Source organism: Numida meleagris, chromosome 7 (assembly GCF_002078875.1).
Source record: "Numida meleagris isolate 19003 breed g44 Domestic line chromosome 7, NumMel1.0, whole genome shotgun sequence".
Lineage (NCBI taxonomy): Eukaryota > Metazoa > Chordata > Aves > Galliformes > Numididae > Numida > Numida meleagris.
This window is the reverse complement of record NC_034415.1, coordinates 7696115-7710408: the sequence shown is the minus strand read 5'-3', so window position 1 is coordinate 7710408 and position 14294 is coordinate 7696115. Positions and strand designations below refer to the sequence as shown.

The following is a 14294-nucleotide window of genomic DNA, read 5'->3' as shown; positions in this document are numbered from 1 at the left end:
CCTGTGTCTGTGCCTCCCCGCTCTCTCAGAGAAGAATGTATCCCAGGGTCAGCACTTATGACCATACTTCAACTACAAACATAACTCCAGGCGTACATGTTTTGTAGAGGAAGATGTAGTTCAATGTGCAGGTGCTGAAATGCATAGAAAGGAGCTCTGTGCCCTGTACTTACGCTGGCCAGGAAGTGTTCCTTCAGCACTATCAAAACTGTTCAAGCTCCTTCCTGGAGGTGCAAATTCATCTCTCCTTCTCCTGGACTGTTTTAAGCAGTCAGACCAAGGAAGCAGCTCTCTACGTACAAACACCGAGACCTTTACTCTTTGTCTTGTCTGTGATGACCTATTTTTTGAACAGCAGGACACCAAAAACGTACTGTCTTTATTCATTTAGTTCCTTTGACCAGAGAAGCTCTCTGTTCTCCTCCCTGAGCAATGGGGAAAAAGCTCTGTTGTCTATGGGAAGTTCCATGCTGCAAAGCAAGTTATCTTCTATGCCTATGCCTAGAAATCATAGAAAACTTGCATTTGGAAGAGATTACATTCTGGCAGAAGTTCCAAGCTGCCTTGCATCATATCTTAATCAGCCTCTCTGGTATGTTTTGTTTCTGCAGGTGTTACAGAGTTTAAAGTTACTGGAATTAGTTTCAGAAAGCTCAGGTAGACCCCAGTCAAAGGCTGTTGTGTGGGGCAGCCTGGGGGAAAAATCCTTGTCACGCTGTTGGGTCTGCTCTGCTGTTTGGGAAATGAAATGAAGTAACAAATTTTGAAGCACTCTGCTGTACTGAGACCTAAGGGTAGACTTTAAAAATAAACTTTAAAAAAGTATTTTAAAAAAAGACAAAGGCTGACAATGTTCCCTTTTTTTTTTTCCCTAGAGCTTTTGGAAATAAACAAAGAGAAGACATTGAGGACAGTGTCCTTGCGCATTTTTTTTGCTGGTGTTTGGTTTCTCAGGCACCTGCAGCTGAAGTTCTGTGCTTTAAAAATTAAGTGAGCAAACAAAGCTATGTATAGAAAGACAGCAGTGTGCATTTTATACATGCAGAGGTCTGCAGGTGGGATTTAGAACCAAATCCCTATTAATAACTTTACATTACAAACCCTGGAGGATATTTTTGCCATTATTGATGGTGTTAAATTCAATGAGTGGTTGCCTGATTGCTGTATAAGCAACCTGCAGCTTCTGGAGGGGAGGTTTAGCTGAGTGCCTCCTGATGGCAGTACTCGCGGTTCTAGTTCTCCTTGTGACTTTGCTTCAGGATTCTCCTGCAGTTTTCCTGCAGTTACTTCCTTTCATTTTTGCTATATCATCGCCTCCTTCCTCCTTGTGGAAGGTAAGCTGTGTAGTAAACACAGGGTTAACGCCTTTCAACTTCGTTTGAGTGGTTATTGCCATTTCCTTGACAGTAATTCCTAACCAAAATTTGATTCTGCTAGTGAAGTCAAAAGCTTCGGGGAAAAAAAACCAAACAACCACCAAATGCAGGAAATCTCATCTCTGACTAATTAATCAGCATGATACACATTCTCTTAAATCAGGAAGCATGGGTACAAACTGGATGTGCGTGCCCCAGGGCTGCACGTCACATTGAGTCACTGGTTGCTGTGAGAACAGAGCTGCAAACTCTTCAGCTTCAGCAGGCCTTCAGCCCAGCTGCACCTGCGTGTGTCACCAGCACGGAGGGGACCTTCTCTCCTTTCCCAAATAAGAGATAGAGGTGTGCTTCCAAGGGCATAAATATGACATAGCCTGGGGGTTAAGGCCTTGAACTCTGAAAAGAAAGAAAACTACAGCTAACATTCTTAGCAGAGTCAGGGGATTGTCTGAGCAGCACTGACCTTAGCCTCCTCCTGTGGAACTGTCTTACAGTGGTCTGAGAAAGCCACCTGGCTGGGCCGCCCTTACCCTGCAGGGAATATCGATGATATCTCAGCTAGTCAAGAGGCAAGGGAATTGGAAACAAATCAAGGCCTTGATTCCTAAATGGCTAACGAGAATGCTTTGTCCTGCTTGCACACATGCACACTCTCTCCCTGGCGGTGGCTGGTTGCAATCTGCATAAACTGTTTTCTCACTTCGAGCTCTTTTCTTTTTCCACTGTCCATGGCACAAGAAACGTTTCGTGTCAGGGTGTTAGTTTTGATGACTTTGCAATCTGCCTGACCCATCAGAAATGAGGGGAAAAAAATATCATTGCTTTTGTCAGTCCTGAAAATAGTAAGCACAGATTCTTCACAGTTGTGAGGTAGAGATGGAAGGGGGCTATTGCACTGGGAGGAGCTGCTGCTCAGTGACTGCGTAGTATAGATCCCAGCAAATGGATTGTAAGAAAGAAAGAAAATGTCATCCTTGCACAGGCCCATCTAGACACAAATCCCATTGCTTTAATAGCAGGATGCTCAGAAGCAAATTTGACCTGTGTTTCCCTTGTAACACAAGGGGAAATTTAAGTGTGTGTTGTCATAAACTTCTTCCATACGTATGTAATTTGTTTTTCCCTTTTCTGGCACAGCTTTGAGAAGGGGGTATCCTCTCCCCATCCTCCTTGGACCAGGAAAGCAGCATCTTGCTCGGTGCATTCTGTGTCTCCCCAAGCAGAGTATGTTGGAGACAGGCTTTTCCCAAGGCAGAGGCTCTCCAGCCCACTGTAATCTCTTTTCAGAACCTGTTTTTTTTTTTTTCTACTCTGAGATGCAGCAGCACCCACTTCTCTGGCTGCTGTGACAAACCTGACAGCTTTGGGACCTGACTCAGATGAGCCTAGTCAAGGCTGGAGGAGGAGGAGGCCCCAGAGAGCTGTGAAGGGGCCTGGGCTGGGAAACCCTTGAGAATCCTCCTCCTCTTGCTCTCTGACAGCAGGGAAGCTCCTGGCCTGAAACAAAAGGAACATCGCACGGTGACAACTCTGTGCAGTGGCTGAGCTGAGGTGGAAATGCAGTCTCAGGGGCCACAACCTTCCCAGGATGATGTGTGCACGCAGACAAACCTCCTGAGGAGCAGAAGAGCTGCCTAGGCCTTCCCCTGGGGGGAACTCCAGGAAGTCCCCCATTGGGCCTGAGGGGAGAAGGAGGTGTCGTGGGTGCAGGTGTGCCCAGCGCTGTGATCTTCTGGAGCAAGTGGCCAAGTTGCAAGAGGAAGTCACCAGGCTGAGAAGTATCCAGCAATCAGAGAGAGATTGACACGTGGTATCGTGCAGTGGCACGGGCAGAAGAAAGAGAACAGGACAGTGGAATGATTGGCTGCGTGGATGGTGCTGCGCTCAGGGCTTTGGGTTCTGTGATCTTAGGCCTTTGAGAGACCGGGCATGTTGACATCAGATGGGACGCAACTGAGCGGGTGGGTCAGTTTTTACACGGTCTGATAGTGATAGGACAAAAGAGAATGGTTTTTAAGTAGAAGAGAACAGATATAGATGTAAATGTTAAGGGGGAATGTTTTACTCATAATGGTGAGGTGCTGGAACAGGCTGCCCAGAGAAGTAGTGGCTGTCTCATCCCTGGAGGTTTTCAAGGCCAGGTTGGATGGGACCGTGAGCAACCTAATCTGGTGGGTGGCTGCCCTGTCCATGGCCGTGGGATTGGAACTAGATGATCTCTAAGGTCCCTTCCAGCCTAAGCCGTTCTGTGATGTTTCTGAGAGGGGGTTCCCCACAGGCCCTGGTAATTCACTCTGAGGTGAATTAGGAGAACAGATGGCTGTGGGCCATGCCAGAAGCCCATCTTGGGTTCTGCTTGTGCTCGTTAGTCTCTCTCCATCAGGCAGCTGCTCCTCCAGAAGCAGACAGAGGCCCTAATGGCCTATGTGAGCAGGAAGCGAGCAGCACATTTCATAGATTCATGCTGAGCTGAGAGCATACACGGGGCTCCTGAGGGATCCTGCTCTGCTGGGGGCAGCCAGGAGCCCCTCTTTGTTTTCCTTCCAGCTTTCTTTATTGTAACATCCACAAGATTTCCATAAGAATGAAGTCTTATAGGAGTACTGCATTGTAGGCAGTGTTTACAGAATACCTGTTTGAACAGGTGAACTGTTTACCTGTCTGCCTTATGGGTTTTCAACCTTTGACCCATGATGTGACAAGATCATGTTCCATCACATGAATTTGGGGACGGGGGAGAGGTTTAAAAATATATATAAAAGTCAGTGAGGTAAGAGGTTTCACAGGGCCTTCTGCAATGTGTAGAGCGAGTACCTGCCTTATCATCCCATGTGTCTGGGTTTTGTATTTGTTCTCTTTTTGTTGCTTTTATGATAAAAAGGGAGTTGTAAGCATTAACAAGAAGATAAGTGAGTTTGTACCTCTTGGAAGTAACAGTAATCATTGCTCTTAACATTTTAATGTGCCTTATGCTACTCTAATGGACCTAAAGCAGCATTTCTATTCCAAAGGCAAATTTGTTGACAGCAAGAAAGGGAACTCTGCTTCTACAGAAGTGTAGAGAGTGTGCAGGAGACGATAATGTAGAAAGGTACTGAGCTTCTAGTTTTGTGGCCTTGTCCAAATAGGAAGCAATTGCAACATAATTAAACTCTGGAAGTCTGGAAGCCATCATGGTTGACAGAGAGTGGCATTTTAAGAGAAATAAGCATGTGTTTTAGTATGTCTTGTCATTCAAGCTCCTAAGCAGTGTTGGTTTTCTTTGTTCTTCCTTTCTTTTCTGCTCTTCATCCGCTCTCTGCCCTGCATTTACCAGTGATCTGGCTTCAGTGGGCAGTGCTAGCCCCGCAGGCAATGCTGCTTCCCCAGCAGCAGAGGCTAAGCAATGGGAAATGAGCAGGACTGTGTCTTAGTTATCTTTTAAATAAAAGCTTGTGTGGCGGAGAATGATGGTGTTGTGCATGGCCCTGCCCTGTAGCTGGGATAGTTGTAGTAACGCAGCGGTATTTTTTAATCTCTCTAGGGTGATTAGAGCCTGGGATCCACATTTGCAAAGATTCATTTTGCAAAGTGGAGAATAAGCTCCCTGTTAAGTTTTGTTACAGACTTTGGTTCTTGTGCCATACAATAAGCACAGTCCTCGCTCACTCCTTTTGCTCAGGTTCAGGGAGCGCTAACAGTTCCGCCAGACACTTGGCTCCCCAGATTCCCCAGAGCTGAGTATGTCAGCGTCTCCTTAAAGTGGGGTTTATCATCTCCCCTTCGGAGGCAGGGAGGCTGAAGCAGATGGTGAAGCTCAGAAATACAGCCATGCAAAAAGGAAAAGTGTCCAGGTTTGTGAGATTGTACCTCTCCAGCAATGGGATTGCATTGTTCCCACCTGACCGCTGTAGCCTGTGGGTTGTTCTCTTGTGTTCATGGACTGGGAATATCTCAGGACAATCTGTTTTCTTGCAGTGTTTCTTCCCTCTGAGACCCATCCTTATGCTTTTGATAGATTCTCTTAATAGGCTCATTAAGGAAATGGAGGGTGTCTCTCCCAAGCGTTTGCCATGTCAGTGAGCCTCCGTTGCCTTCTTTCCAACCCCAGACAAAAGCAAAACATTGCTAATAGTACCTCGAAGTGAGTAGCTCCCCAAGGACCCAGAAACTGTGCCCGTAATTAGGAGGTTTGAAAACAGCCAACACACTCCTCAATCTGCTACTTATGCTATTAAACATGATGGCTTGCAAAGTAAGTTACCGCTGCTTCTTGTGTGTGTCAGACGCAGGGGAAGGGCCCTGTTGCCTTTCCCCCAGCCTGCCTGGCTCCTGCAGTGGCTCTGTGGCTGTCTCTGGCTGTGAAGAGCAACATCCTACACGTTTAGCAGTGGAAAACAATTAACTGCTGCAGTCAGAGCCCGCATTCAGTGACCCAGAAATAAGTTTCATTCAAAACCCCTGTTTAAGGGTTCCATGAAATGTGTACACATGTAGTTCTTGCTGTTCTCATTACGCTGCTCTCTTCAACAGCTGCTGTCTGTATAATGATCCGCAGTGGCCGCACGGGGTGGTTCCAGAAGGCTGCAGGTACAACGTGACTCAGAAGGATTTTTTGGCCAGAACAAGTGGATCTGTGATGCTGAGATTCAGTTACTCGACAGATTCACAGTGAGCAGGTTCCTTAAGTGAATGCCGAGCTGGTGTTGAGATAACCTAGAGCTTAAATAATGGGGGCAATACCTTAGATAAGTCCATAACTGAAAATGTGGTACACAATCAGCGGCTGCTAACAAAGCAAGGGTAGCCTGATATGACTGGCTTTGAGCTATTTAAGATCGTTAATAAGTAATTAACCCATGAGGTGACTGTAAAGGACATCGTTTTATTCCGGATGGTATTACAGGCTAGGCGGGCGTGCTTTGGAGTTGATCAGGGCAGGCAGGGCGCAGCCTTTTGCCACTTCAATTAGAGATCCCTTTGCTGGGGGATCGCCCTTAGCAGGTGCCCCCACACCAGCCATTGCTCTGCCCTGCTGCCCCTCGGAGGACACTTCCCTGTGATTCAGAGCCACAATGCAGCGCTGTAGTTCTGCATAGCTCCAGCCCTGCAGCCGCCTGTTACCAGGCAACCTCCGAAATAATGCCTAGGCCTCCCTCTCGCCGCTTGTCTGCAGCTGGCCCGTGGTTTTATTTCTTTATTTGCATGGTTTATTCCCTTATTTAGCTGAGCAGGTTTCTTCCGTATCTCGTAAGCAGAGCAGTTGCAGCAGTGTGCCCTGCACATCCCTGTGGTTCCTCTCGAGCAGCGTTCCCAGCCCTGCATCTGCTGTTTTTCCCATGCAGCAGCTGAGCAAATTTCTCGTGATATTTGCTGAGTTGGGGTGGCACCCACCAGGGTGCTGGAAAGGTATTTTAGGTGCAGAGCTGGCCGTGCTGCACTCACTGGGAGTTAGCTGGGCTGTGAAGTTGGTGCCAGGTGTTTTTCTTGAGGAAAGTAGAAAAGTCCCAAACAGAGACAGCTTTAAGCCTTTTTTTTTTAGCTTGCTTTATTTCTGCCTGCTTTGACTTCAGCTGTGTCCGTGTTCCAGGCGTGACAAGACGCTTTCCTTTCCCTGCAGCACCGCTGGGAAGAGCCCTGCTGCAGAGGCAGTTCTGCAGGAACAACCTCATTTTTGCAGGGTGCGGCTGGAGGAGCGGGTTGCTGCGAGAGGGTTGGTGCTGCCCGTAAACCGGCAGCTTGCTTGTAGAGCCTGCACGTGGGCAGGCCAGGGGTGCTGCCCAGAGGAGCTCCTTGCCAAGCACAAGCTGGCAGCTCTGGGTTGGGTCACTTTCCCAAGCAGGAAGGCATGAAAGTGGAAATAACAGAAGAACAGAGCCTGGCTTTGTTTGTGTGGCAGCACCACTCGCGTCGGCTTGGAAGGCAGTTCAGGTGCTCTCACACGCTCTGGTGTTTTGCACCTTTACTCCATCACAGTGCTGTAGAGCTTCAGAAAGAGCAGAGGGAACCCTGCAGAGATTTATTTAGGACAAGCAGGTGTCAGAATGTCTTTACTCCCTTTTCCTTTTATTTTTTACCCTCTCTTTGCCGCATGCAGACACAATATCCATGAGCCGATTCTCTGCACTCCCCTTCTCCAGCAGCTGCCTCCCTTTGGTTGCCTCCCTGCTGCTGCTGGCTGGCAGCTGCTCTGTTTGTGCTGTGTGTTCATCACGGGCTTCTGGTGGGAAATCACTGTTCTGCTTTGATGATCCATCCTTACCTGACCCTCTGGAGAAGAACAAAGGCAAGGACATAAATGCTCGCTATTGTGCACGCAGCCCAGCGCAGCAAGGGTTGTGTACAAGGGCAAGTGTAATTTTTTACATCCAAGTAAGAGAAGGTCAGGTTTTCACCCCAGACTGAATGTTTGTCTTAACTAGCTCTAAGCATTCAGTTACCTGTTTGGCAAAATGAAGTCTTTCTGGGAGTGGCACGGCATTCTTAGGTAGCTGTATTCTGAGCTTTTCCAAATGGGCTCTTGGTCTTTTTGTCATTTGTGACATAAGTCTGTCTCTGAGATGTCTGTGTTCAGTGTGTGTGTTTTGGTGCCTTTATTCACGTGGAACTCAGAAGTTTGGTAGGTGCTTGAGCAAGTATTTCATAGAAGGGTTTAAGTTGGAAGGGGCCCTTAAAGGCCATCTGGTCCAACCCCCTGCACAGAACAGGGACACCCACAGCTCCATCAGGTGCTCAGAGCCCATCCAGCCTCACCTTGGCTGTCTGCAGGGATGGGGCACCCACACCTCTCTGGGCAGCCTGTGCCAGTGCCTCACTGCCCTTATTGTAAAAAAGTTCTTCCTTACTTCCCACCTAAATGTCCTGTAATTTATCTCAGGTGTTCTTGAAGCTGAGTAGTGAACAAAGCAAAAGCTTACAGCCATCTGAAGTGCCCTAAAATAACCCCTACTGCCCTGAGGATTTGTTTCAGATACTTTTAACAAGGTTTGTCCTGCTGCCTCTTGTATCATCAGAGCTGCACCCAGCCAGCTGCCTGCATCTAATGTCCTGCAGCTCAGGAGGGAGCCAGAAAGAGCACAAGAATGCAAACAATACCAATGGAGGGAGCACAGGTTGTGCATTCCTGATAGGGAGATGTGAAATAAGTGAGAATACAAATACAGCATTGCCCAACCAAATGGATGTTTTGCAATGCCCTGATAACAGGTGGCCAAGAACAGGGAGGTACTGAGGTGGGGTGCTCAGTGCTTAGCTTACAGTAAGCATTTCATTTGGCTGCTGTATTGCTCCATTATGAGAGACGAGAAAGATGTGAGTCAGACCTTCCTTGTCTTTCTCAATTTTATAGTCATAGGGAAACTACTATCTATTTTTTTCCCCAAGATGGTTCAATGGAGCATCCCTCTCAGTACTGTCAGTGCTGTGCAGCACAAGGAATGCACTATGTTGCAAAGATTTCCAACGTGCTTCATTCACATCGCTCACTTTAATGCTGCAAGGGACCAGTCAATGTGCGAAGTCAGCTCCCAGTCCCAGCAGTGTTACAGCATCTGTATTCTCCAGCGTACTGTGAAGTTCTGCAGTGAGTTGTTGCTCTAGAAGAAAAAAAAGCAGTATCACTTAGCAGTAAATAACTACACTTGCTCTTGTTAAACATCATCAGGTTCCTCCCTGCCCAGCTCTCCTGTCTGTCCGGGTCTTGTTGAATGGTAGCACGGCCCTCCGGTGTGGAAATGCCTTGAGCAAGTTTATAGTAGAAGATTCTGTATAAAAGCTTGTTTTTGAAACTCATCCTAAATCTTCTTGCGTCCTTTATTTTTTTTTTCTTTTCTCTTGTGCTTTTTGTTCCTTTTTCCAATCATGCAAAAATGTATTCCCGGTACTTCCCTTGCATTCCTTGCTGAAGGAATTACTCTTAAACTCCCACCCCCGTACAAAGGACACGTTAAAAATCAGGGACGGGTTGGAAGCTATGGCTCAGTCTTCTCTCTAAATATAACCCTTTGTTTGGACATTGAGGGCAGCCAACAGCAACGCAGAGCAAGCTTCTGCAGGAGCAGTGCCCTGGCCGTGGCAGGAGTACCAGCCTCAGCTTGAGCAGTGCCTTGTGCCCAGCCTCCCCACATGGCTACAAGGAGAAAGTGTTCTCCTGCCCTGCGGACATCTGTGCAAAGCTGGAGCAATTCCTGTACTATCATTTTTTTTTTTTTTTTTAGGAAGTGTCTCATTTCTTTTAGTTGTGTAGGTGTAATAACGGCACCGATACCTGAGCTGTGGGCCAGTTGAAATAAAGGATAAAATTAGAACGGGGCAAACTAAGAGGCAAGGAGAGGATGCTGAAATGTTTCAGGTCTCTGCTGCCTGAAGAAATACCCCATCACCAGGCAGGGAGCTGTTCCAGCAACGTGTGTAGGAACCTGCTTCCCCTCCGCTCAGTCCATTTGAGCTCTTCAAGTAAGCTTATTAACAGTCACATTGAGACAAGTTAATCTGTAAATCGTATGTAAATGCAGAAGCTTTGCTCGTAGTGGTATTTTGAGGCATTAAGCACAGATGCAGATTTTCACAGTGGGAGACTAGATCAGCGCAGTTAATCACTGAAATAGTTTGTCTCCCAAATCATCTTCTGAGAGCAGAATTCGCCTTTCGCTGTGCTGTGCGGTGGTGAATAGGGATTTAGCAGCACAGGATAATGTGGGGCTCAGCTTAGTGGCTGCTGCTGGAAGCCCTCTGCTGATCAGCTTGCACAGTTCTGAGCTGCTTCCCTCGGCTGGGCACTGCCTTACGTGTTCCTCCTCCTCGCTGGCCCTAGGGAGCATTGAGACTGAGCTGCCCTCCTCTGACCCCAGCAAGCAGGGCTCATGGCAAAGGCTTTCTCTGTCCAATCCCTCTTACTCATCTTTGGCATGACTATATACTACTAGCAAGGGCTGTTTTTTGTTTTTTTCAGCTACATTTCATCCTTTGACCTCCAAGTTAATGTTTTCATTTTTAACTCCAGCAAAGCGGGGACACGCTGCTCTCCTGGAAAGAGTCAGCGGTTTGTGGTGTTAATGTATAATGCATGAAATAATCTCATTTCAGTGTCCCGGAGCATTCCTCAGTCTAGACTGCCTCTCGCAGCCCAACTGTCTGACTTCCAGCCCTCAGCCACCAAGGTGCTTGGGCTGGTCTGTCCAGTTAGGGCCCATTCAACCTGACACCGCGTGCCATTCACCCACGTAATTTCAGCCTTCGTTACTTTTATCTCATCTTGTCAGCAGTCAGACTCTCGGTGTATTTTTTGTGTTGGCAGTATACCTTTACTATTGTGCTGTTTACACATCAAGGTATCCCACCTTTTCCATTCGGCTCTGTTGGGGCTCCAGGAGGAAGACACGGCCACAGACCTTCCTGGGGCTTTGCCATGGGGCTCTAAAGGCACTGCCTAACCACTGCTCAGCAAGCGTGTTGCAGCAGGTTTGTGCCCAGCCAGCCCCAGTGTTTCGATGGACAGAGGAAGCACTCTGCTCCTGCCTTCTTCCTTCAACCACAACAATTTCTCTGCTAACAGCACTCGGAGAAAACAACGTAGTAATAATGATAATGGTCGCCTTTATCTTTGCACTCGTCATGGGTTTTCCCGTTATTAATCTTCCCCTAGGAGGTAGATAAAGGCTGCTAATCCCTATTTAGGGAGGTAAGGGTGATTCTGTAGATAAGTATCTACCTGGAGGAAATCCGGGTGTGGGTTTTAGAATGGGGAGCCCCAACCCTTGGAACCCAGTCCTCGCCTCTTCGTGAGACAAACATTGCTTCTGAATATGCTACTAGACGTTAATTAATGTCTTTTGTTTGCTGATCATTTGCTCTCAATGAAAAGCCAGTAGAGTATGGGTAAAGATAGCAGTACAGTTGTCTACTTATTGTGTGATGGTTGTTTTCATGAGGCCTGAGCTGGCTCTGCTCCTCAGATGGCTGTTGTGCTTGATGAAATTGGCTCTGCTTGTGTTGGCTTCCATGCTATTTGGGTGAAATCCCTGAGTCAGGCCATGCTGAAGTCTTTCCAGAAATCCACTGGAGTAATTATAAGTGCAAAGCACTCCTACTACAACGGCTATGCTAATTTTCTTGAAAAGTACTTTATTTTTCTTTGAAATACCCGTTGAAGTGATAAATGCAACGATTTTAAAGTAAAGTTCACAGGTAGTATTGCTCAGGACCCATTTTGTAATAAACTTAATTCTCAGTGACTCTTGCTTGGTCAGAATTCTGTACAAACACCACTCAGCTCCTGGATTAGCAGCCCCAGGGAACAACATACACCAGAGACACACGTGGTTCATGTGTGTGCCCTGGGCAGCCGGAGGGACCTGTTTGCATTGGTTTGGCTCTGAGGGCACAGATTCAGAAGACGTGGCCATGGCCTGGAGCATGTGTGAGGAGTTCCCTGGGTCTGCTCCAGTGCCCTGCCCGTGCAGCTGCCTTCTGTAAGGGCGCTGCAACCACTGAACTGGGAGGAGAGGAAAAATAGTTCCCCAGAGAGAAAGGATGGACACAGGTGACAGAAGCCTGCTGCCGTTCAGGAAATGAGTGGTGCCTGAAGCTGGTGTAGCAATTTCTGCCTTCTGACTGCTTTCTGTAGGGAAGGCTGAGCTGCAAACCAGTGTGGCCCTACTGAGAGAGCATCTGTAGGCTGTGGTGGGAGCAGGACTAGTGTTTTGTGTGACTGGGAAAGGCTGGCAGAAGGGTATCTGAGCATTTTCTGCGCTGCTCCTTGTCATCCATAAAGCAGCATCGACCGCACTTGTAAAGGTTCCTGCCTCATTCGCTGTGAGTTTGCTCTTACTGCCTTCCTGTAAGACTGCAGCAGACCAGGGAGATGGTACTGGCCTCCTTCATTAGCTGTGCTCACAGTAACGCAAAGCTGGCAGCATCAGTGAAGAACCAAACCCTTGAACTTTATCTGGGATGCACCCTGACACAGATGGGAACGTGTGGCAGCAGCTGGCCAGAGAACCTCAGCCTCAGCAGTTCCATGCCACGTGCCTCAGCCCCCCTGGAGGACCAGAATTTGTACTCTGCCACGGAATGGCTCTTCTGGCTTCAATCTGTGAAAATGAGGTTAAAGTTTTACCTGTGTTCAAATCATAAGAATGTGGCCTTCCAGGCTGCAAGCACGCGCTGCTGGCTCACGTTGAATTTTTAGGGGTCTAGCAGGACCCCTAAGTCCTCCTCCATGCCTGTTGTAGCCAGTTCTCCTTTCTCATTCAGCAGAGGAGGTACGCTCTCGTTGGCCTGTCTCTTCTGACCAATGGACCTATAGCATCCCCTCTTGTTGTTTTTAACATCCCTCGCCAGGTTCAGTTCCATCTGGAGGGACATGCGCTAAAGCACATCAAGCCCAGATTTTTTCCACACGTTAGGAGGATTATTTTAGGAGAAACACAGGTGCACACGCCCACTTCACTGGAAAAAAAAAATAGGCCATGGTATTTGACATTTTAAATAATAGATATAAAACTTGGAGAAGCAATTGCAGAACTATAGATCAGGCTGAGCCTGCCAGCTGCCTTTATCGAGTGCTATTGGGTGTTCTCCATGAGCTGCGTGTTCAGTGCCCACTGTGAGTCCAAAATCACCTCTAGAGATACTTCTGATGTCTAAAACTGGAACAGAGTTATGAATAAAATTGCAGCCTGCTTGAGAGCAGCCAAGCACAGGAGCTGTTGATTTGCTCCCAAGCTGGCTGGGTTAGCACAGCTGTGCAGGACAGGCTGCCCACCTGGTGCTGCGACGCAGAGCTTTTATCTGGCCAAGGGATGAGCACAGAGTGATGGGACCTAGGCTTGGCCAGACACATCAGGGAGCTGCAGGTGGGACTTTGTGTGTCCAGCAGACATTTGGGGTCAGCACGTCCTCCTTGGGTGTGGAGAGAAGAGAACTTCATTCTAGGAGTCACAGTGTTTGGCCAAGAACTTTTCACTCGCTGACCGCATTTGAAGCAGTGGTCGTTACTGAGTAAGGAATGATGCAATCAGTATTCAAGCTCGTTTGGGTGAAAAAAATCACCCTGTAGGCTGTCAAATGCCATTCCAAGTGCTATGAAAAGAGTGTTATGTTTCCTTATCTGAAGGCTGCTGTGAACTCCCGGAGTCTTTAATGCAAGAAAAACAAATCTCAGAAAATGACACAGGGAGCGCAGCGGCAGGAATGACTGCTTAGCTGGAAACTGCACACACCTCACATACGTAATGCTTTGCAGTCTGTCGGAAGATCCTCTCCCCGTCAGATAGCAGTAAGACATTCCCGGGGGTGGAGTGAAGTGAATTTATCTCTGGAGCGAGCAGGTTCTGCTTCGCTAAGCTGGCTGCTGTGCTCAGTTCGGGAATTTTCCACTCACCTCTCTTTATCCACCAGCACAGAAATCCCAATTAGGGCTACTTACCTGATTAGGTACCAGCTGTCTGCAGCTCACCTGTCCTTCTGCAGGCTCTCCTCTGCCGTCCTGACCTCTCGCTTGAACCGCTTCTCCAAAAATTGCTGCTTTGGAGGTATGCCTTAAAAACGTGTCGTGGAAGGGACTGTGTTCCTGTTCCTAGCGGAAGGCAGCTGCGAGGCAGCCGTGGTGTTACGCAGAGAAGATGGTGCTGCACGGGGCTTTTATTGTCTTTTAGGGATGGTTCATTAGTGCAGCGCTCAGAGGTGTTTGCAGGGGGAAGATGTTCTGAGATGCTGTCAGGAAGGGGTGGTGCGGCCCGAGGAGGTGGCCAGGGCTCGCTCTGTGCTTGCTGCCTTTTTCTTCCCGGTATTTGCTTCCAACAGTACAGGCTTAGGCTAACTGGATTGAAGTGCTTATTATAATTTTGTGCTGTGACTCAGATTATAGCACAGACTGTTAATGTGGATGCCAGCCGCAGGTTTGCAGAGATTGGTAGGCAGCTCAGCTACGCTAGCTGG

The 14294-nt window shown here is 47.9% G+C and overlaps 1 protein-coding gene and 1 long non-coding RNA gene across 13 annotated transcripts in view; one reads left to right on the top strand and one right to left on the bottom strand.

Annotated features, from left to right (window-relative positions):
• The window catches only part of RABGAP1L (RAB GTPase activating protein 1 like), a 208717-nt gene that overhangs the window by 159697 nt on the left and 34726 nt on the right, over positions 1–14294 (top strand). For 2 of the 9 annotated variants that reach the window (XM_021404057.1, XM_021404058.1), the window contains exon 1: positions 13753–13888. The exons of the other annotated variants lie outside the window; for them this stretch is intronic. The gene's annotated coding sequence lies outside the window, so the exon portion shown is untranslated. Of the gene's footprint in view, positions 1–13752; positions 13889–14294 lie in introns of those variants that run through there. 9 annotated transcript variants of the gene reach the window in all.
• On the bottom strand, positions 6221–13998 carry LOC110402234. Of its 4 annotated transcripts, none has more exons than XR_002440986.1 (3): positions 13783–13921; positions 7796–12803; positions 6221–7625 (listed from the first exon to the last, which is right to left on the bottom strand). It is a non-coding gene; the product is annotated as an uncharacterized LOC110402234 (long non-coding RNA). The 4 variants fall into 4 exon arrangements; XR_002440984.1 differs by having other exon boundaries at positions 6221–8950; positions 12472–12803; XR_002440983.1 differs by having other exon boundaries at positions 6221–12803; positions 13783–13998.